The sequence below is a fragment of the Haematobia irritans genome, chromosome 1 (assembly GCF_050003625.1).
Source record: "Haematobia irritans isolate KBUSLIRL chromosome 1, ASM5000362v1, whole genome shotgun sequence".
In the NCBI taxonomy this organism is placed as follows: domain Eukaryota; kingdom Metazoa; phylum Arthropoda; class Insecta; order Diptera; family Muscidae; genus Haematobia; species Haematobia irritans.
Window position 1 is genome coordinate 280,914,109 of NC_134397.1, and position 22,352 is coordinate 280,936,460.

General features: G+C 31.6%; 1 protein-coding gene and 1 long non-coding RNA gene across 6 annotated transcripts in view; one reads left to right on the forward strand and one right to left on the reverse strand.

Annotated features, from left to right (window-relative positions):
• The window catches only part of jus (EB domain-containing julius seizure protein), a 140,904-nt gene extending 118,796 nt beyond the window's left edge, over positions 1–22,108 (reverse strand). For all 5 annotated transcript variants that reach the window (XR_012720012.1, XR_012720008.1, XM_075298166.1 and 2 more), the window contains exon 1: positions 21,846–22,108. The gene's annotated coding sequence lies outside the window, so the exon portion shown is untranslated. The remainder of the gene's footprint in view (positions 1–21,845) is intronic.
• LOC142219832 (uncharacterized) lies at positions 5,733–6,640 on the forward strand. Its single transcript, XR_012717798.1, has 2 exons — positions 5,733–6,331; positions 6,394–6,640. It is a non-coding gene; the product is annotated as an uncharacterized LOC142219832 (long non-coding RNA).
• Positions 22,109–22,352: the final 244 nt, after the last annotated feature.

Below are 22,352 nucleotides of genomic sequence, written 5' to 3' on the forward strand. Positions count from 1 at the left end.
TTATCGGCATAGTGGAATGTGATTAATGTAAAAATGTGTTACTTGAGTTTTGTTGTGTATACATGAGCGTGGGGTTGTTTTTATTTTGGTTCATTTAGTGGTTTGTGTGTGTGTTTGTTATTCTTGGATGGTTTATTATATGTGTTTTTGTTGTTGTAGGAATGTTTTGGCTTTGCTTGGTTTTGTTTGGCATGCTTCAGTTGTATAGTTGGCGTTGTCTTGGGCTGTTGCATCTTTTAATATGCAACAAGGGAATATAAAGGCATGGAATATTTTGGAATTTACATATGTATATTGGTGTTTGTTTATTAAACCTTTTAAATGAATGTTATTAATATTTTATCGGTAGTTTCGAGAAAGTTATTAAGAATATTTAGGAAAATATGTTGAAATTGAAAGTGTATTGAAATTTTTATTATTCAATGTAAAAAATTAATATTCAATTCCAGATGAATTTGGAAAATCTTTGTTATATCTCAGCCATAAATTGGTAAGTATTGTTTATACCCTTCACCACTACTGTGGTACAGGGTATAATAAGTTTGTGCATTTGTATGTAACGCCAAGAAGGAGTAATCATAGACCACCCTTTTAGTATACGGATCGGCTTAGAATTAAATTCTGAGTCGATTTAGCCATGTCCGTCTGTCTGTCTGTCTGTCTGTTGATGTATTTTTGTGTGCAAAGTACAGCTCGCAGTTTTAGTCCGATTGTCCTAAAATTTGGTATAGGGTCCTGTTTCGGCTCAAAGACGATCCCTATTTATTTTGGAAAAAATCGGTTCAGATTTAGATATAGCTGCCATATATATTTTTCACCGATCTGGTCATAATTGGCGTGTATATCAACCGATCTTCCTCAAATTCCGTACATCCGAATATTTTATGAGTCTCGAAAAACTTGCAAAATATCAGCAAAATCGGTCCAGATTTAGATATAGCTCCCATATATAGCTTTCGCCCGATTTACACTCATTTGCCCACAGAGGCCAATTTTTTGCTCCGATTTAGTTGAAATTTTGCATAGGGAGTAGAATTAGCGTTGTAACTATGTGTGCCAAATTTGCTTGAAATCGGTTCAGATTTGGATATATCTCCCATATAAAGCTTTCGCCCGATTTACACTCATATGACCACAGAGGCCAATTTTTTGCTCCGATTTAGTTGAAATTTTGCATACACTCAAAATAAAATGAACTCTCTATTTCACTAAAGCCAATTTAACTTTATTTTAGTTCATGGAATTATTATGTTTGGAGAAAGTTTCCTTTACTCTAATAATTTTTTGTGTACGTTAGTTAAATTAACTAAAACCGAGGAAAAAGATATACTCAAATGAAGCATAAAGATAAACTAAATTCGTGTCTTCCACAAAATAGTTCAGAATTTCTTTAAATTTGTAAATTTTACCAAAACTGGGTCCATCATGAACTTCGTATGTCACTAAAGACATTCTTGCAATTTTGAACTCCAAATTTTTCCTTCAAACTACAAAATTTTCTTTAACAATTGAAAAAACTTAGTTATGTCTAATAAATTTTCTTGAATTTGTGGAAAAATATTTACTTATTTTTATGACATCGGCGCGATGCCAACGTTTGTAATACTGTTTAGTTAAAATTTTCTACAAATATTCAAAATTTTCTAAAATTAACGCAAAGTTTTCTTCCTGGTGGGTTCACTGTTTTTTCAGTGTAGGGAGTAGAATTAGCGTTGTAACTATGCGTGCCAAATTTGCTTGAAATCGGTTCAGATTTGGATATATCTCCCATATGAAGCTTTCGCCCGATTTACACTCATATGACCACAGAGGCCAATTTTTAACTCTGATTTAGTTGAAATTTTGCACAGGGAGTAGAATTAGCATTGTAGCTATGCGTGCCAATATAATAAATAAACTTTTTTCGAAGTTTCCTTAAAATTGCTTCAGATTTAAACGTTTCCCATATTTTTATTTTTTTACTAACATTGTGTTCCACCCTAGTGCATTAGCCGACTTAAATTTTGAGTCTATAGATTTTGTAGAAGTCTATCAAATTCTTCCAGATCGAGTGATATTTAAATGTATGTATTTGGGACAAACCTTTATATATAGCCCCCAACACATTTGACGGATGTGATATGGTATCGAAAATTTAGATCTACAAAGTGGTGCAGGGTATAATATAGTCGGTCCCGCCCGACTTTAGACTTTCCTTACTGGTTTTTAATATGGCTTTCTTTTAAAAATAATATTTTTTATGTATATTATTATTTGTTAATTATTATTTTTTTTTTTTTTTTTTTGGAAACCAGTTTAATGTTTTTCTTTGTTGTAAAAGCAATATCTAATTTCAGAGCAACTCCAGATGGGTTCGAAAATAGAGAATTGGTAAGTTTTCTTTTAAAATTTGGCTTTCTTTCAACTAGAATATTTACGTTTTTATGACCTTTTTATCATCAAAATTATAGGTTTTTAATACCTTATTTTAGTATTTCTTTAATCAATTTTTTTGGGAACCAATGTAATATTTTAATGTAAAAAACAAATATTTAATTTCAGATAACCCCTTAAAAATTTGAAAAAAATGTTAGTACTCCTTTGCTTGTAATTTAATAGTGAATTGGTAAGGATTCTTTAACTTTCTTTTAACCAGAATATTTGTTTTTTATGCAAAATATTTTTTTTCATTAGATTTTTTGGAAACCTATTTAATAATTTTATTTAATGTAAAAAATAAATATTTAATTTCAGAATAGCCCAGAATAGTTGAATTCCTTACACCATTCCTTACACCCTGAGCATTATTGCCAAAGACACCATGTGTCTATCTCGTCTCCTTCTGGGTGTTACAAACATATGCACTAACTTATAATACCCTGTTCCACAGTGTGGCGCAGGGTATAAAAATCATACAAATCGGAGTTAAATTAAATTTTTGTTTAAGTTAAATTTTTGTTTAAAATAATAAATTTTACTTGCTTCAGTAAAAAAAATCCTAAACTTAAAGCAGTAAGGAATAGTTCATTAACTAGAATAAGGCATGGAATTTTACTAATACTTTTTTCTTCGGTGGGTATAAGAATTTACTACTGAACAAGAAAATTTTATTCACTGATAATAAAGCATTCGTAAAAATAAACAAAATATGAACTAAAACCAAGTTTCCCCAAATTTAGTAAAATTTCTTACAAAATGATAATTCTGACTTCCTTTATTATAGAAAGCTTATCATACATACGAATAACACTTGGCATAAAAAATATTTTAGTTCATTCGTACTAAGAAGTATTCAATCCTTCCAAAACTTAAGGAATAGAATATAGGAAATTTTCCTATATCTCTTTTGTCATCGATATGTTTGCGCGTGGGTTGTTTTTTTGTTGGAATCGCGTTGCTATGGTATACAGAGGGATTGTTAAAAATAATATAGTAAAATAATATAATAAATAAAAAAATAAAATATATAAAATATTTGTTATTTTAAATTAGTGAGAAAAAATATGTTCGTGATGGTGTATAACAACCCCTTCATTCGTCTTCATTTTGGAATCTTCAATTAACAGGTAACATTCAGTGACGCTAACCTTTTGTGAAAAAATTGGTTTATGATTTTTTTTATTTGTAGATATTGAAATTGTAAAAAGAGGACAAACTCGTTACGCAGCAACTTATTAAAAGTGAAAGGTACAAGAAGAAGGAAAAATGTGTTTTACAGTTGATGACATTACATGGAAACAAGGCCGTATTCAGGGGGGGGGGATGAGGGGGATCAAACCCCCCCCGAAATGAATGAATATTTTTATATAAATAAATATATATTTTTAGCTGCATAGAAAGATCTTACCGAAGATGTTGAAGAAAAGCTGGAGGTTTTATTTTGAAAAACGCTTACCTATAAAACTTGGCCATAGCAACAACAACGAAACAGCCAAACACACAAGTGTAAATGAAATGGCGCAAAACCTGCGAAAAAACCTGCCTAATTCAGCGATGGAAGCAATAAAGAGATATTTCCAAACGTGCATATTCTTTTAAAAATTTTGGTCACTTTGCCAGTTACTCATGGATGGAAAATACAATTTTTAAGAAAGTACAAAAAAGGTATTTTTTGAGCGGAAAGATTATTGCCGAGAGACTGAATTTTAAAGAAAATAAAATTTTGACAAAATTTTCTATAGAAATAAAATTTTGCAAAAATTTCCTACAGAAATAAAATTTTGACAAAATTTTCAATTGAAATAAAATTTTGACAAAATTTTCTATAAAAATAAACTTTTGCAAAAATTCTATATAGAAATAAAATTTTGACAACATTTTCTACCGAAATAAAAAATCGATAATATAGAATCGCATTCTTTTTTCGACTAAAACTTTCTTGAAGTTCAATAAAATCCTGTTTTTGACTATGTCTTACAAAATCGAGATTTTCTTCCCACATGAACATGTCTGTTTTGCCATATTTGTAAAAGACTATTAGCAAATAAGGTTGATAAAGACTTTCTCAAAATATTAAAATATTTTGTCAAAGCTATTGTACCATACATCTGATATCGACTCAAAAATGTCTACACAAAAGGTACTAAATCATTCACGGGGGTACTACGGTACTGACCGGGGTGAAAAAGGTTTGAAAAAAGTACTATAGTACTGCATTTTCCATCCCTGCAGTTACTACGTGCTCATCCGAACGTTCATTTTCAACAATGAAGAGATTAAAGACGTATCTAAGAAATTCGAGTAGCGAGAGTAGACTCAAAGGATTGGCATTAATGTCGGTTCATCGCCGAATAAATGTGCCGACTGAAGAAGCCATTGATTTATTTGCTGCCCAAAAAGCCCGTCGGCTCAATTTAATATTATAACCAGTGAGTAAAGTAGAAAGTCGGACGGGGCCGACTATATCATACCCTAAACCACCCCTACACACAAAAAATTATCACCAACATTTTTTCAATTAAACACTTAATTGAATTTGGAAACGGATTCAACTAATATGTTAATTGATTCAATTAATTATTTAATCAAATCCGAATAAAACCCAATTAAAAAAATAATTGATATTTGTAACGTTTCCAATTAAAATATTAATTGATTCAATCAATTTGTTAATCAATTCGGAAATAATTTTCAATTACAAACGTGATTGAAATTTTTTCCGTTTCCAATTACACATGTAATTGATCCAATCACCTTTGTGATTGAAATTGAATAATTTTGAGCAATGGAAAGAGCGAAAAGAGAACAAGAGAATGGGTATTTATTCAACAATGTATGATGGAGAGATCAGTCTGTAGAAGTAACTTGTAACGAACGGTTGGGTTTTTGTTTTTCGCGTAAATTGAAAAACATGATTGGCGACATTCTGTCTGCTGCATTCCAAATGTGTGCATAAATATTTTGAACGCACCAACAAATCATAGCAAGGGGTTGAAATAAATAAAGTGTGCAACAATAAACGGCCACGTGGTAAAGGTTTGAAAAAAATATGAGAGAACGCATTTGAAATTACCTGTGTTTGTGTTTTGTGGTATTGTAAAAATGGAAAAAAATCTACGTTTATTGAAGGTAAGAAATTGTGAAATGTGAATACGGGTTTCCATTGAAGCCTGTTTACATTAAACGAACTAAAATAATATATTTTTTTATTCATTTCTTTTAGTGACCAATTTTATTTTGTGAAATTGACCAATCAATCCCATCAACTCCATCATTTTATCAAATATATAAGAATATGTTTGCAACAAAAAAAAAAATATAATTTTAAAAGATCAAGACGGTACCCACGTCTTGATCTTTTAAAATTATAATTTTTTTTCACTCCTAATTTTCTTAAAACCAAGAGCGGTATGGGTTTGTTGGAAGATTCACCTTGAAGTTGGGAAGTGGCGTTGGCATTAAATTGCAGTTTTGCTTTACCTGCCTTTTTCAGTTTGAACCCAAGTAGAGAGCAGTATATCTGATATATAAAGCAGTATATCTGATATATAAACTAATGAGCTGAATTATGTAATGGTAAAAAAAGTTCTTTCTTTTGGATTTAAAAATATGAAAAATATCCGAAAATAATAAAAATATGTATTTTCCATTTATATTTTTTTCTATTTCCAGAATTTACAAAGTATCATCAATATAATACCAAATACTACATTGTTTTCCCATTATTTTTTGTCTTTCATTGGTTCAAATTTTAATAGACGATTTCAATGTGTGGATTTTGGAAAGGAATTGTTACTAAAATTAAATTACCGAGCTCCTTAATACACCTTTTTATGCTAAAAGACTACAACTGCAAAAGAAGATTATAAATCTGTAACCTGGAACTAAGAATTGAACTTGATATTCTATGCAGGTAATGTTGAACAAAATTAACTTTTAATTGAACAAAATTAAATTCAAATTATTCTAATTTAGCTTACAGGCTGCTGAATTATTGGAAATCTAGGCGCATCTACATATTAGAAGGAACATGCTAACATGGTTATTATTATAAGGAAGATAATGATTTATATAATTTATTTTTTCACCCTATAGTTGTTATTGATAGTAATTGTATTTGTAAGTTATGTTAGAACAAAACACAAATGACAAGAACCAAATTTATTTGTCTATTGCATAATTCAAAAAATAATAAAATATTGAATATGTTTTATAAGAAATACATATTTTATTTTATTTCAAATAAAACTAAATACGATTTTGGGGTCGCAATATATAAATTTTTTGACCGAAATTTATAGCCAATATCAATTAATTATTTAATTGAATGAATCAAATAGTTGATTGATTTTTGTCGCGAAATTAATTAAAATTTTAATTGAATCAATTAAAACTGTGATTGAATTTTATGTTAAAAATCAATCACGTTTTTAATTGATTCAATCACACAATTAATTGATTCCGTGACAAAAGTCAATTAAATTTTTAATTGAAAATCGTGTTGGTTTTCAATCAAAATGGGTGATTGATACTATCATTTTCGTGATTGAAGACATTTCAATTAAAAAAATGATTGAATCCGCGATTTTCGTGATTGAAATCAAAAAAATTTTTTTTGTGTGTACTGAATTAGTAAACATAAGAATTTGTGGGGTATCATTGGTATAGGTTTTGGAGAACATAAAGGGGGGTACATGTTTATGGGTGTTTTGTCACAATCTGAGCAGAAATGTCTAATATTAGGAGCTATAGTTTATTTTGCACCAAAAGAGTTAGTATGCCACTAATATTGAGCCCATTATTAAAAAAGAGAAAATCGTTCAATTAGTGTGGGTAATAACTCCAAATTTGTAAAAATCGAGCAATATTCTTATGTAAGAGTTACAAGTACGTATAAATACGATCGGGTAGTACATCGAAATTTAAAATTTGAGTAACATTGGTTAATAAATAAGAGTACTATGGCCAAATTAGGGAAAATAGAGCGATGCATATATATGGAAGCTATATTTAAATCTGAACCAATTTGCATAATATTTTGCGGGTTTGATTAATATCACAAAAGGTTACCTTGTGCAAAATTTGAGAAAGATCAGTTAAGAAATGAGGGCTCTACGGTCAAAAATAAGGTTATTAGGGGCGAATTTTTCAAAATCGGGCGATACATATATGGGAGCTATATCTACATCTGAACCGATTTTGATGAAATTTTGCACATACCGTTAGTACTATAGTGGACTGGATCTAGCCAGTCTAGTTCTATGGCCAAATTTGGGAAAATCGGGCTATACATATATATGCGAGCTATATCTAAATCTGAACCGATTTTGATGATATTTCGCACATATAGTTAGTGCTATAGAATATTACATTTAGCCAACTTTGAGTAAGATCGGTTGATAAATAAGGGTTTTATGGCCGAATTTAGAAAAATCGGGCGGTACATATATATGGGAGCTATAGCTAAATCTGAACCGATTTCGATGATTTTTTACACATACAGTTAATGCTATGGAAGATTACATTTAGCTAACTTTGAGTAAGATCGGTTGATAAATTAGGGTTTTGTGGCCAAATTTGGGAAAATCGGGCGATACATATATATGAGAGCTATATCTAAATCTGAACCGATTTGGATGAAATTTTGAAGACTTGAAGAGCGGTAAAAAAGATTACCTTTTGCAAATTTGGTGACGATCCGTTTGAAAAAAGCACAACGTGACCCCATTTGTCGAAATCGGGCGATACATATATGGGAGCTATATCTAAATTTGATCCGATTTCTTCCAAATTCAATAGCGTTCGTCCTTGTGCCAAAAAACTCCCTGTACCAAATTTCATCAAAATCGGTTAATAATTGCGACCGGAATCCTGTGAACAACAAATACATGGACAGACGGACGGACACCAAGCGCTAGATCGACTCAGGAGGTGATTTTGATCCCATATAAACCCCATATTTTATGGGGTCTAAAATCAATATTTCTGGTAGGCACATTTTTTGGCAGATCAAACTTATTACACCCTAACCACTATGTGGTTTAGGGTATAATAACCCCTATGTAGTTTAGGGTATAAAAATATTGTATACATACCTATGCATAAATAAAATTTTCTACGCATGAGATTATATGAATATTTTTTTTTTAAGTTGAACCCCCCCCGAATTAAAATCCTGGCTACGGCCTTGCATGGAAATAGTGGAATAATAAACTCATATTTCAAGGCCAGTCGATGCTGTTGATTCTTAATAAATATATTTAATATATTAATAAAACGTGTATTTTATTGAAGAAAAATTGCCTATATAAATAAATAAAATTGTATTTAAAAACGAAGGTAAGCAGTTCTAAATTTTGAAGTAAAAAGGTTTACCACAAATATCTAAGATTTGTCCCAATGAATGAAAAAAGCTCAATAAAATCATTCCATATATGAATTCAATTCAGTTAAATTTTTTCATTCTGTAGTATAGTGGTACATAAATATAGGAAAATGTTAACTAATATATGGAATGCATTCTACCTAATTTCAACGAAATTCACATCGTTCAAAGAAATAAAAATGTCTTTGGCGCTATACGAAGTTCAATTTTCTTCACAATTAGTTCATTTTAACTTAAAGAAGGGGTCACTTTTTTCTGGGTGTAAAAGTTCTTCCAAACATTTTATATGTTAACATAAAACAGACATCATAATGTTTCGGCAATATCCAAAAATATACATGTATACACAGAAAAAAAAGTGTCTCGTAAATTTAAGAAGATTTTTACAATAATTTATTACAAGAATTTTCCAGAATTTTAGTTCATTTTTCGTATCTTCAATGAAAATTAACTACTCGAAAGGAAATTTTACAAATTCTAAGTAGCAATCGTTTAGTTCATGGCCTATAAAATACGATGGAAATTTCCTTAAAAAATTTCTTAACTGGTAGTTAAAAATTCGTTTGTCATGCTATAAAACTACTTGTGAAATGTAAAGTATTTTCTAAAATATAAGTGCAATTTACTATAAGATTTTTTTGTATGAGAAAATATTTTTTTACGAAAAATGAACTTGAAAGTGGATAGCAATTTCTTACTCACAATTCCTATAGATAATAATTGCTGGTAAAAAATTACCCAATGAAATATTTTTAGTTCACATGTAATTAAATTTGTAGACATTTTCGTCAAAAATGGTAGATAACATTTCACGAAAATTTTGCAAATTTTAAGTTAAACGTTTCATCGTTCATAAACTGGTGTGCCTTTACGAATATTATTCTTAGAGTAAATAGTCAGCAGATGCGATGAACTAATGCATAGTTCAGAGATCTTTATCGGCATAGTGGAATGTGATTAATGTAAAAATGTGTTACTTGAGTTTTGTTGTGTATACATGAGCGTGGGGTTGTTTTTATTTTGGTTCATTTAGTGGTTTGTGTGTGTGTTTGTTATTCTTGGATGGTTTATTATATGTGTTTTTGTTGTTGTAGGAATGTTTTGGCTTTGCTTGGTTTTGTTTGGCATGCTTCAGTTGTATAGTTGGCGTTGTCTTGGGCTGTTGCATCTTTTAATATGCAACAAGGGAATATAAAGGCATGGAATATTTTGGAATTTACATATGTATATTGGTGTTTGTTTATTAAACCTTTTAAATGAATGTTATTAATATTTTATCGGTAGTTTCGAGAAAAGTTATTAAGAATATTTAGGAAAATATGTTGAAATTGAAAGTGTATTGAAATTTTTATTATTCAATGTAAAAAATTAATATTCAATTCCAGATGAATTTGGAAAATCTTTGTTATATCTCAGCCATAAATTGGTAAGTATTGTTTATACCCTTCACCACTACTGTGGTACAGGGTATAATAAGTTTGTGCATTTGTATGTAACGCCAAGAAGGAGTAATCATAGACCACCCTTTTAGTATACGGATCGGCTTAGAATTAAATTCTGAGTCGATTTAGCCATGTCCGTCTGTCTGTCTGTCCGTCTGTCTGTCTGTCTGTCTGTCTGTTGATGTATTTTTGTGTGCAAAGTACAGCTCGCAGTTTTAGTCCGATTGTCCTAAAATTTGGTATAGGGTCCTGTTTCGGCTCAAAGACGATCCCTATTTATTTTGGAAAAAATCGGTTCAGATTTAGATATAGCTGCCATATATATTTTTCACCGATCTGGTCATAATTGGCGTGTATATCAACCGATCTTCCTCAAATTCCGTACATCCGAATATTTTATGAGTCTCGAAAAACTTGCAAAATATCAGCAAAATCGGTCCAGATTTAGATATAGCTCCCATATATAGCTTTCGCCCGATTTACACTCATTTGCCCACAGAGGCCAATTTTTTGCTCCGATTTAGTTGAAATTTTGCATAGGGAGTAGAATTAGCGTTGTAACTATGTGTGCCAAATTTGCTTGAAATCGGTTCAGATTTGGATATATCTCCCATATAAAGCTTTCGCCCGATTTACACTCATATGACCACAGAGGCCAATTTTTTGCTCCGATTTAGTTGAAATTTTGCATACACTCAAAATAAAATGAACTCTCTATTTCACTAAAGCCAATTTAACTTTATTTTAGTTCATGGAATTATTATGTTTGGAGAAAGTTTCCTTTACTCTAATAATTTTTTGTGTACGTTAGTTAAATTAACTAAAACCGAGGAAAAAGATATACTCAAATGAAGCATAAAGATAAACTAAATTCGTGTCTTCCACAAAATAGTTCAGAATTTCTTTAAATTTGTAAATTTTACCAAAACTGGGTCCATCATGAACTTCGTATGTCACTAAAGACATTCTTGCAATTTTGAACTCCAAGTTTTTCCTTCAAACTACAAAATTTTCTTTAACAATTGAAAAAACTTAGTTATGTCTAATAAATTTTCTTGAATTTGTGGAAAAATATTTACTTATTTTTATGACATCGGCGCGATGCCAACGTTTGTAATACTGTTTAGTTAAAATTTTCTACAAATATTCAAAATTTTCTAAAATTAACGCAAAGTTTTCTTCCTGGTGGGTTCACTGTTTTTTCAGTGTAGGGAGTAGAATTAGCGTTGTAACTATGCGTGCCAAATTTGCTTGAAATCGGTTCAGATTTGGATATATCTCCCATATGAAGCTTTCGCCCGATTTACACTCATATGACCACAGAGGCCAATTTTTAACTCCGATTTAGTTGAAATTTTGCACAGGGAGTAGAATTAGCATTGTAGCTATGCGTGCCAATATAATAAATAAACTTTTTTCGAAGTTTCCTTAAAATTGCTTCAGATTTAAACGTTTCCCATATTTTTATTTTTTTACTAACATTGTGTTCCACCCTAGTGCATTAGCCGACTTAAATTTTGAGTCTATAGATTTTGTAGAAGTCTATCAAATTCTTCCAGATCGAGTGATATTTAAATGTATGTATTTGGGACAAACCTTTATATATAGCCCCCAACACATTTGACGGATGTGATATGGTATCGAAAATTTAGATCTACAAAGTGGTGCAGGGTATAATATAGTCGGTCCCGCCCGACTTTAGACTTTCCTTACTGGTTTTTAATATGGCTTTCTTTTAAAAATAATATTTTTTATGTATATTATTATTTGTTAATTATTATTTTTTTTTTTTTTTTTGGAAACCAGTTTAATGTTTTTCTTTGTTGTAAAAGCAATATCTAATTTCAGAGCAACTCCAGATGGGTTCGAAAATAGAGAATTGGTAAGTTTTCTTTTAAAATTTGGCTTTCTTTCAACTAGAATATTTACGTTTTTATGACCTTTTTATCATCAAAATTATAGGTTTTTAATACCTTATTTTAGTATTTCTTTAATCAATTTTTTTGGAAACCAATGTAATATTTTAATGTAAAAAACAAATATTTAATTTCAGATAACCCCTTAAAAATTTGAAAAAAATGTTAGTACTCCTTTGCTTGTAATTTAATAGTGAATTGGTAAGGATTCTTTAACTTTCTTTTAACCAGAATATTTGTTTTTTATGCAAAATATTTTTTTTCATTAGATTTTTTGGAAACCTATTTAATAATTTTATTTAATGTAAAAAATAAATATTTAATTTCAGAATAGCCCAGAATAGTTGAATTCCTTACACCATTCGATAAAATGCCCCCAAATATGGTAAGTTACAAGCTAAAATGAAGAATTAAAATTATATTTCATTACATGGTGTTAATTTTTAACAATTTTCATTATTGTTTCCATTTTTTCCAGCAAGATATGTGAAAAAATTACCTACGATGAATAAAAAAAGGATAAGTCAAAATGTCCAAACAGCGGGTTCAAATGAACTACTCTCTGTTCCACGTGGTCATAATTATTATTCACAAAAAACATTGTATTAAGAACTTTCATCATAAGTTTTTATAATAACGTACTTTTGCTTAAAGAAAGTTTAATTTTAATGTATGAAAATTTTCATAATAGTAAATCGGTTTGTTGTTCCTTTAATTATTTAATTTCTCTGTACTGTGGAATGATTGATTTAAAAATAGTTTAATCGTCGACATTTTAAAGAGACTGTAAACCAATTTTTATTATCGGGTTTTCCACAAAATAAGCAAGTAAAACAAAATAATACTGACTTTTTAACTTGGTAGGGGTATATAAATCGTATGGTGTTGTAAAAATGAACTAAACTACAATGTTATAGATGAACTAAAATTTAAGAGAATTATAAACTAGACAAGTTTAAAAAAATCTTAAGGACTAAATCATGGTCAATATTACTACAGTTTAGTTCATTTTGCAATGGGAAAGGGTTCACTGTTTTTTCAGTGTAGGACATGTATTTGGACATGTATAAGAAATATATATGCCGAAGAACAGTTTCCCATTTAGCAATATTGTTTGCATGGAACCATTGTTGTGTAGATTCTATAAGGAATCTAAAATTTCTCGTCTAGACTCCAATTTCCGCAAATAGGATACAACTTGTATGTGAAAGATGTAAAAGCAATTAAAGAGAAGCTGGTCCAAATTTCTCTCAGTTTCATATGGTTTTCGTATCAATTTCTTTTATGAAACACAAACAATTTAGAAACATAGAATACAATTTATAATTCTGCAGTCTATTCGAGAAATACCAAGAACTGTAACAAAGGAAAAACATTTTTCCAAAAGTTTAAATTGTTTCCGCGCAGATGGGCAGACGTTAGGGAATAGTTCGTATCAGAAGGTAATTTTAATCGATTATTTCACTACCCAGCAAAAAAGCGTCGCCAAAAAAGTAATGAAAATTTTCTTTTTGGATCCGGAAGTGATGCAAAATTGAGGCAGAAGCGATGAATTTAACATGGTCTTGTCATAGGACGGAAGTCCTCCATTTCAACAGCCGTTGCACTGAATTTGCATCACTTCTTTAGGTGTGATCCGAGTTCAATGTTTTGGATGTAAATTAAAAAATTCTGTGATATTTTTTCAAATAAATAAATTTCATAATTTTTAATGGATTCTAACGCTTGTCGGAAACGTTTGACCTCAAATATTTTCGAAAATTCACAATTTTTTCAGATTGGATTTAGCACTTTTTCGACAAAATTTAAATGATTTGTACCATTTTATGAATTCTTAGTCTGTTTTAAACCTATTTGAAACAAAAAAAGTTAAAACTATCCATTAAAAGTATGAAAAAAACCAAGTTATAAAAATTGAATTAAAATAACTTCCTGGGTAGTTAAAATAAAGAACATCATTGGGAGTGCATCTTCTGGAAGTGCTTTTAAAGTTGTTCCTTTGGAAGAACTTCCAATGTTATTATTGTCAAATAAATTGCAGTGGGTAAGTGGAATTTATTTGACAATAATAACATTGGTGATTAATTTGTCGATGAATATTTTTTATTACCATTTCACTTCATAGATTAAATGTAAGATTTCACTTGTTTTCTGTGATTGATTTCAAACAGCTGATGCCTGTGTTGCACAACTTTGGACATGTACTCGATTTTCTTTAAGTCCCTGTACTAAACGAAAACAAGATTTGTGATACAGCATTTAACATGTAAACAGTGTACACATCTGGCAACTCGATATGTTTTTTTAAGTTGACTACTAAATTGAAATTGTACTATATATGGATGGATTCTGTGTACGCATACACAGAAAAAAATATCACCAAAATATTTCCAATTAAAAAGTTAATTGAAGTTGAAAATTTTTTCAATTAATAAATTAATTGATACAATTAACTTTTTAATCATGATAGAAACATTAAGTTAATTAAGTCAATGATTGAAATTTTTAAAATGTTTAATTAAAAAATTAATTGATACAATTAACTTTTTAATCAAATTCGGAAGACTAATTCAGTTAAAAAAGTGCTGATTTTTTTTTACTTTTTTAATTAAAAATGTATTTCAAACAATCATTTGTTAATCCAAATAAAAACTCTAAGCCAATCTAACTAAGTAATTAAAAATAGTTACCTTTTTAAAAATAGTTACTTTAATAAATTAATTGCGTTTTGCAATCAACATCAATTAAATTTTTAATTGAATCAATTAAAAAATTAATTGAATTTTGCTGAAAAAATCAATTAATTTTTTAATCAAGAATTTTTTCTATGCCCAATTAAAACTGTGATTGATACTATCATTTTCGTGATTGAAGACATTTCAATTAAAAAATTAATTGGATCAATTAATTTGGTGATTGAATCAGAGAAAAATTTTTTGTGTGTATGACTGGATCCAAAGCAATGCGTAAATACATATACTCGGTGTGAAAGGTATTTGATGACAAGTTTGCCTTGTGTATACACAAGGATGCATTTAGTCCTAGGATACAATGGATACTGTATTTATTACGTATGGGGTACACAATTGCTTTAAACATCTGCAGGTAGGATGTGTGATGTAGAAAATTTGCCTGAGGAAATAACAACAATAGCAACTATGGACCAATATAAAGAATACAATGACAACCATGTCAATGATCATTGCTATGCACCCCATAAGCTAGCCATGAATTTTGAAAAACTACTTGTCAGATGTCTTCATAAATTTGAATAAATAAAACGCTCAAATGATTAAAGCTACAATGCGCAGCAAAAGAAATTCACTTTTATAACAATTCTACGTTTAATTGCACAAGTATAATCGACTTTTAATATTATATTGTCATTCAAGGAAGTTCAAATCGGTTAGCTTGCATTTTTTAGTTCTTTTTCAAATGATAATTTGGCATTTTTAGCATTATTTGATCCACAAATTTTCGAATTTGTTAGCACTAGTTATAGTAATCGGGTATGTTCTGGGTTTCACATGAAAGGCTTGTGGGGAATTGTTCCTGTAGGGGTTGTTCTGTACGATAAGCTACTGTTCCCCTCACAGACGCAAAAACTTTTAACGGATTTTTTTTAGTGAAAGCTTTCTTATTTCCACAAAAAAAGATTTTCAATTTTTCATATATTTACCATATACTTGATTAGTATTGGGTGATAAATGCATATACAGATTAAGAAAGAAAGATAAAGTGCGCATTAATTTATCAGATACATCGCCACAAAGTAATAGGGCAAAGTTGACGTTGAAGGGTCAATAGAAGCCCTTCAAATTTACCATCGAATATAGTGGATTATTTCAAGGTTCAATAGTTTGTCGATTACAAAGCCGTGGATGTAATTTAATTGAGTGGGGTCATAATAAAGGTTAGTAGAAATAGAAAACTCTTCCGGCAGTGTACAATAAAATTCTTTATGTTTGCTACCGATCTTATTGTCACACACGTTTTATGAACAAGGACATGTTGGAGAGTCATTAACATAAAGTGTGAAAGGGCCAATTCAGAGCTCATTCAGGGAATGAATGAAATGATGAATTAATTTTTAAATGTCAAAAAATCCTGCTATATTTTAACAAAGGAACAGAAGTAAATGCGCAAGCTCAAATAACAACGTGCAAAGTGCACGCAGAATAACACATATTCGGAGAAAGTGGTGGATATGACAGTATGCTTTCCATACTGGTGGGTAATGTAAGATGCTTTACTTGCTGCTGCATAAACGAGCGTGAATAAATTATAATAACTCATTTTAGTCCGATCTTTAGATTGTTGTACATAATTTACAGTAGAAATAAATGGTTCAAACCCATATGAGCTCAGGCCGAACTTAACCATCCGTTTTACTTGAAATTTTTCGAACTTATTCTTCGGAATGCATTTCATCTATTTGGTGTGTCAGTATCAGGATTCAATTTCATTCCAAAGTGAATGTTTTATGTTGCTTCTTAGCTTTTAATAAGTTATTTTTGCCATTTTTTGATTAATAAACACATTCAATATTTAATGAAATATTAATTAATTGGTTTAACACTAAATCATGGAGGTAAGAACTGTGTGTTAATCCCTTAGGTTCGACAGTGCTGGAAACATTCTTACGCACTAGGGCTGTCACCCGGGATAAGTCCCGTCCCAAAATCCCTGGATTTTCGGGACGGGATTAATCTAGAATCCCGGGATTTTCTGGAATTTTTCGGGATCCCGAAAAACTAATTCCAATTTGTTAAATTTGGTGACTTTTTAGCATTATTTATTAATAAATTGTAGTCTCCATTCAGTGCAAACGGCCCTTAGATTTCATACCCGACAAATTGAGTTAATAAACATTTATTGTACATGAGGTATACTATAACAAGTAAGGAAAGTCTAAAGTCGGGCGGGGCCGACTATATTATACCCTGCACCACTTTGTAGATCTAAATTTTCGATACCATATCACATCCGTCAAATGTGTTGGGGGCTATATATAAAGGTTTGTCCCAAATACATACATTTAGATATCACTCGATCTAGAATTTGATAGACTTCTACAAATTCTATAGACTCAAAATTTAAGTCGGCTAATGCACTAGGGTGAAGCACAATGATAGTAAAAAACCAGTAAGGAAAGTCTAAAGTCGGGCGGGACCGACTATATTATACCCTGCACCACTTTGTAGATCTAAATTTTCGATACCATATCACATCCGTCAAATGTGTTGGGGGCTATATATAAAGGTTTGTCCCAAATACATACATTTAAATATCACTCGATCTGGAAGAATTTGATAGACTTCTACAAAATCTATAGACTCAAAATTTAAGTCGGCTAATGCACTAGGGTGGAACACAATGTTAGTAAAAAAATAAAAATATGGGAAACGTTTAAATCTGAAGCAATTTTAAGGAAACTTCGAAAAAAGTTTATTTATGATTTATCGCTCGATATATATGTATTACAAGTTTAGGAAAATTAGAGTAACTTTTACAACTTTTCGACTAAGCAGTGGCGATTTTACAAGGAAAATGTTGGTATTTTGACCATTTTTGTCGAAATCAGAAAAACATATATATGGGAGCTATATCTAAATCTGAACCGATTTCATCCAAATTTGGCACGCATAGCTACAATGCTAATTCTACTCCCTGTGCAAAATTTCAACTAAATCGGAGTTAAAAATTGGCCTCTGTGGTCATATGAGTGTAAATCGGGCGAAAGCTTCATATGGGAGATATATCCAAATCTGAACCGATTTCAAGCAAATTTGGCACGCATAGTTACAACGCTAATTCTACTCCCTATGCAAAATTTCAACTAAATCGGAGCAAAAAATTGGCCTCTGTGGTCATATGAGTGTAAATCGGGCGAAAGCTTTATATGGGAGATATATCCAAATCTGAACCGATTTCAAGCAAATTTGGCACACATAGTTACAACGCTAATTCTACTCCCTATGCAAAATTTCAACTAAATCGGAGCAAAAAATTGGCCTCTGTGGGCAAATGAGTGTAAATCGGGCGAAAGCTATATATGGGAGCTATATCTAAATCTGGACCGATTTTGCTGATATTTTGCAAGTTTTTCGAGACTCATAAAATATTCGGATGTACGGAATTTGAGGAAGATCGGTTGATATACACGCCAATTATGACCAGATCGGTGAAAAATATATATGGCAGCTATATCTAAATCTGAACCGATTTTTTCCAAAATCAATAGGGATCGTCTTTGAGCCGAAACAGGACCCTATACCAAATTTTAGGACAATCGGACTAAAACTGCGAGCTGTACTTTGCACACAAAAATACATCAACAGACAGACAGACAGACAGACAGACAGACGGACTGACGGACAGACGGACAGACAGACAGACGGACATGGCTAAATCGACTCAGAATTTAATTCTAAGCCGATCCGTATACTAAAAGGGTGGTCTATGATTACTCCTTCTTGGCGTTACATACAAATGCACAAACTTATTATACCCTGTACCACAGTAGTGGTGAAGGGTATAAATATGGGAAAGATTTAAATATGAAGCAATTTTAAGGAAACTTCACAAACTTTTATTTATGATTTATCGCTCGATATATATGTATTAGAAGTAGAAAATTAGAGTAATTTTTACAACTTTTCGACTAAGAAGAGGCGATTTTAAAAGGGAAATGATCGTATTTCGACCATTTTTGTCGAAATCAGAAAAACATATACAGCTAAATCTGAACCGATTTCAATCAAATTTGGCACACATGATTATATTACTAATTGTACTCCTAGTGCAAAATTTCAACCAAATTGGGCCAAAACTCTGGCTTCTGGGGCCATATAAGTCCATATCGGGCGAAAGCTATATATGGAAGCTATATCTAAATCTGAACCGATTTCAATCAAATTTGGCACACATAACTATACTACCAATTGTACACCTTGTGCAAAATTTCAAGCTAATCGGGATAAAACTCTGGCTTCTGGGTCCATATAAGTGCATATCGGGCGAAAGATATATATGGGAGCTATATCTAAATCTGAACCGATTTCAACCAAATTTGGCACGCATAGCAACAATGCTTATTATACTCCCTGTGCAAAATTTCAACTAAATCGCAGTAAAAAATTGGCCTCTGTGGTCATATGAGTGTAAATCGGGCGAAAGCTATATATGGGAGCTATATCTAAATCTGAACCGATTTCAATCAAATTTGGCACACTTGACTACACTACCAATTGTACTCCTAGTGCAAAATTTCAATCAAATTGGGCCAAACCTCTGGCTTCTAGGACCATATTAGTCCATATCGGGCGAAAGATATATATGGGAGCAATATCTCAATCTGAACCGATTTCAACCAAATTTGGCACACATGACTACAACCAAATTGGGCCAGAGTTTGAAATTGAAGCCAGAGTTCTAGGACCATATTAGTCAATATCGGGCGAAAGATATATATGGGAGCTATATCTAAATCTGAACCGATTTCGATAACATTTAGCACACTTGGATACACTACTAATTATACTCCATGTGCAAAATTTCAACCAAATCGGGCCTAAACTCTGGCTTCTGGGGCCATATAAGTCCATATCGGGCAAAAGATATATATGGGAGCTATATCTAAATCTGAACCGATTTCAATCAAATTTTGCACACTCGACTATACTACCAATTGTACTCTTCGTGCAAAATTTCAAGCAAATCGGGATAAAACTCTGGCTTCTGGCTCCATATAAGTGCATATCGGACGAAAGATATATATGGGAGCTATATCTAAATCTGAACCGATTTCTTCCAAAATCAATAGGGTTTTATTCTGAGCCAAAACACATATTTGTGCCAAATTTGAAGTCGATTGGACTAAAACTGCGACCTAGACTTTGATTACAAAAATGTGTTCACGGACAGACGGACATGGCTATATAGACTCAGGAGCCCACCCTGAGCATTTTTGCCAAAGACACCATGTGTCTATCTCGTCTTCTTCTGGGTGTTGCAAACATATGCACTAACTTATAATACCCTGTTCCACAGTGTGGCGCAGGGTATAAAAAGCACAATTTCATCAAAAATCGTAGTAAACGATAAAGTCCTCCTTTGAACAATGAGTTCATGTGAAATGGAATTCTTGCCCCATAAAATAAAAAACAATGATAAAATCTCCGTCGACAATATGACAACATCGCGTTCATCTGATAAAAATTTGGTGCCCTGATATTTTTAAGAAGTTACTTATAAAAATCAATCTCGAATGACAGCCCTAAAACGTACCCATGAGTATGGACTGTTACTTTCCCTACAAACATTTTCTAGCGATAGTGTGTCTGAGAAGTTTCGCCATGGAAAATAAAACTTCATATGCGATGACATCTTTTCGAGTTTTTTGGGAGCAATTGTCCTATTAGTAGATAGTATCCCCGAGGAGTAGGGTCGTTGTCCAAAAAGTACAGAAATGTACAACGCTTGTTGGTTTCTTAGCACATGTACTCTCAATGGATGTTATTGAAACATTAGCTATGTCGATTTAGACAGATTAAATTTAGTCACTGTAAAACACACTACCAACTGTTTGCATGGTGTGTGTATACGTGAGCGTGTTTGGTTTAGTAATATTTTAGTTGGTTTTTGTTTTTATTTACATTTCTTTCATTGTCCCTCCCTTCCACTATTGTTGCATGCATGGTACATTGTCGGTATTACTTCTGTGTTTTTTATGAATCATACTTTGGGAAAAGACCCTTCTAACGAATGGAACATCAATGGAAACAAAGAAAACTAAATTAAACTATAACCATTGTTGTATTCATGTCCTGGGGCCGAGGCCACGAGAAGCGAGCTGGCATTTGTAGAGATGGTAAACTACTGACATTAAAACGAGGAGTATGACACGGCACCACGACGACAAAAAGAACCACGACGGCGGCCAACACGACAACGAGAGAATTAAATTGCGAATGTTAGACGTCGTGCTAGTTGGCTGTGGCATGCCATGATATGACACAACAAATACACCCAAACATATAAACCGACACACAGCGACAAACGCTTACTCGTAATTCAGGTAGGTATTTATGGCCCAATATATGGAAGGATACGTGATAAGTGGATGAGGACACAACTTCTAGCGAAATCGAATATAATAATCTCTTAGTGGCCATGTCAATGCGAACGTCACGTGAAATCATTCTGAGTTTCCACAACTATATACAACTAAAAAATAATAACAACAATTTCGCAAGGGAATCTTAAGTCGAATTCACTTTTAACTTTTCATTGACAAGCAAAAATAAAAACAAGTCCATCTAAAGTTGAAACACCAATTTGATGTAAAAATTGATTTTACTTTTCGGTCGATTTTTTAACAATTTACCAAACTATATAAAATATATAAGTTTAACTTATACACGCACACACATATAACCCCGGGTATACAAATCACAAAACTCTACTCCAGTAGGGAACATGTGCAAAGGTATGTGCGTGTGGACCCGTTTCCACTTGCAGAGTAATGTGTCCTACCTACGTACATACCCTTTCGTGCAATCCTTGGAGTTTGTGAGTCGGTAGTTTTTCTATATATGTGTGTGTGTATTTCCTATATGATGTATCAAATAGGATCAAAGATTTCGAGTATAAAATATCCAGGAAAATTTACTGAATCCATACCGTTCTAACAAGAAAATCGACATCAGATCGTCACCTAAATATACTTTCACTAGTGTTAAGAGGCTTAATTTGGTGCCCTCATTTCATGATTGTAAGACACTTCACTGTTTAAATATTTGCCAAAAAGTAGGCCATTCACAAGATTTTTTTCTTTCCTTCTTTTTTATGTTCTTCTTTAATAGGTTTAAACTTTAAATTGGGTGGTAAGTTCTTCGGATACCAAGCGTTTTATACAACAAAACGTTTATGCGTTCGAACAGCTCACTTACGTCTGAATTGCGACTGAACCCGTAATAGAGATTTTACTCAGCGCGAGAAATAATGTAACTATGTAACTTGTTTCCGTATATAATTCTGGCAAATTTTAAGGAAGAGAGAAAAAGAAAGAGAGCGAACTAAAGGAGATAAGGATTACCATGTATTTTTCATGATTCACAATTATTGCAAAACCAAAAAAACTACCATGGCAACAATAGAACAAACATTTTAGGCCTGCTCTCTTGGTAC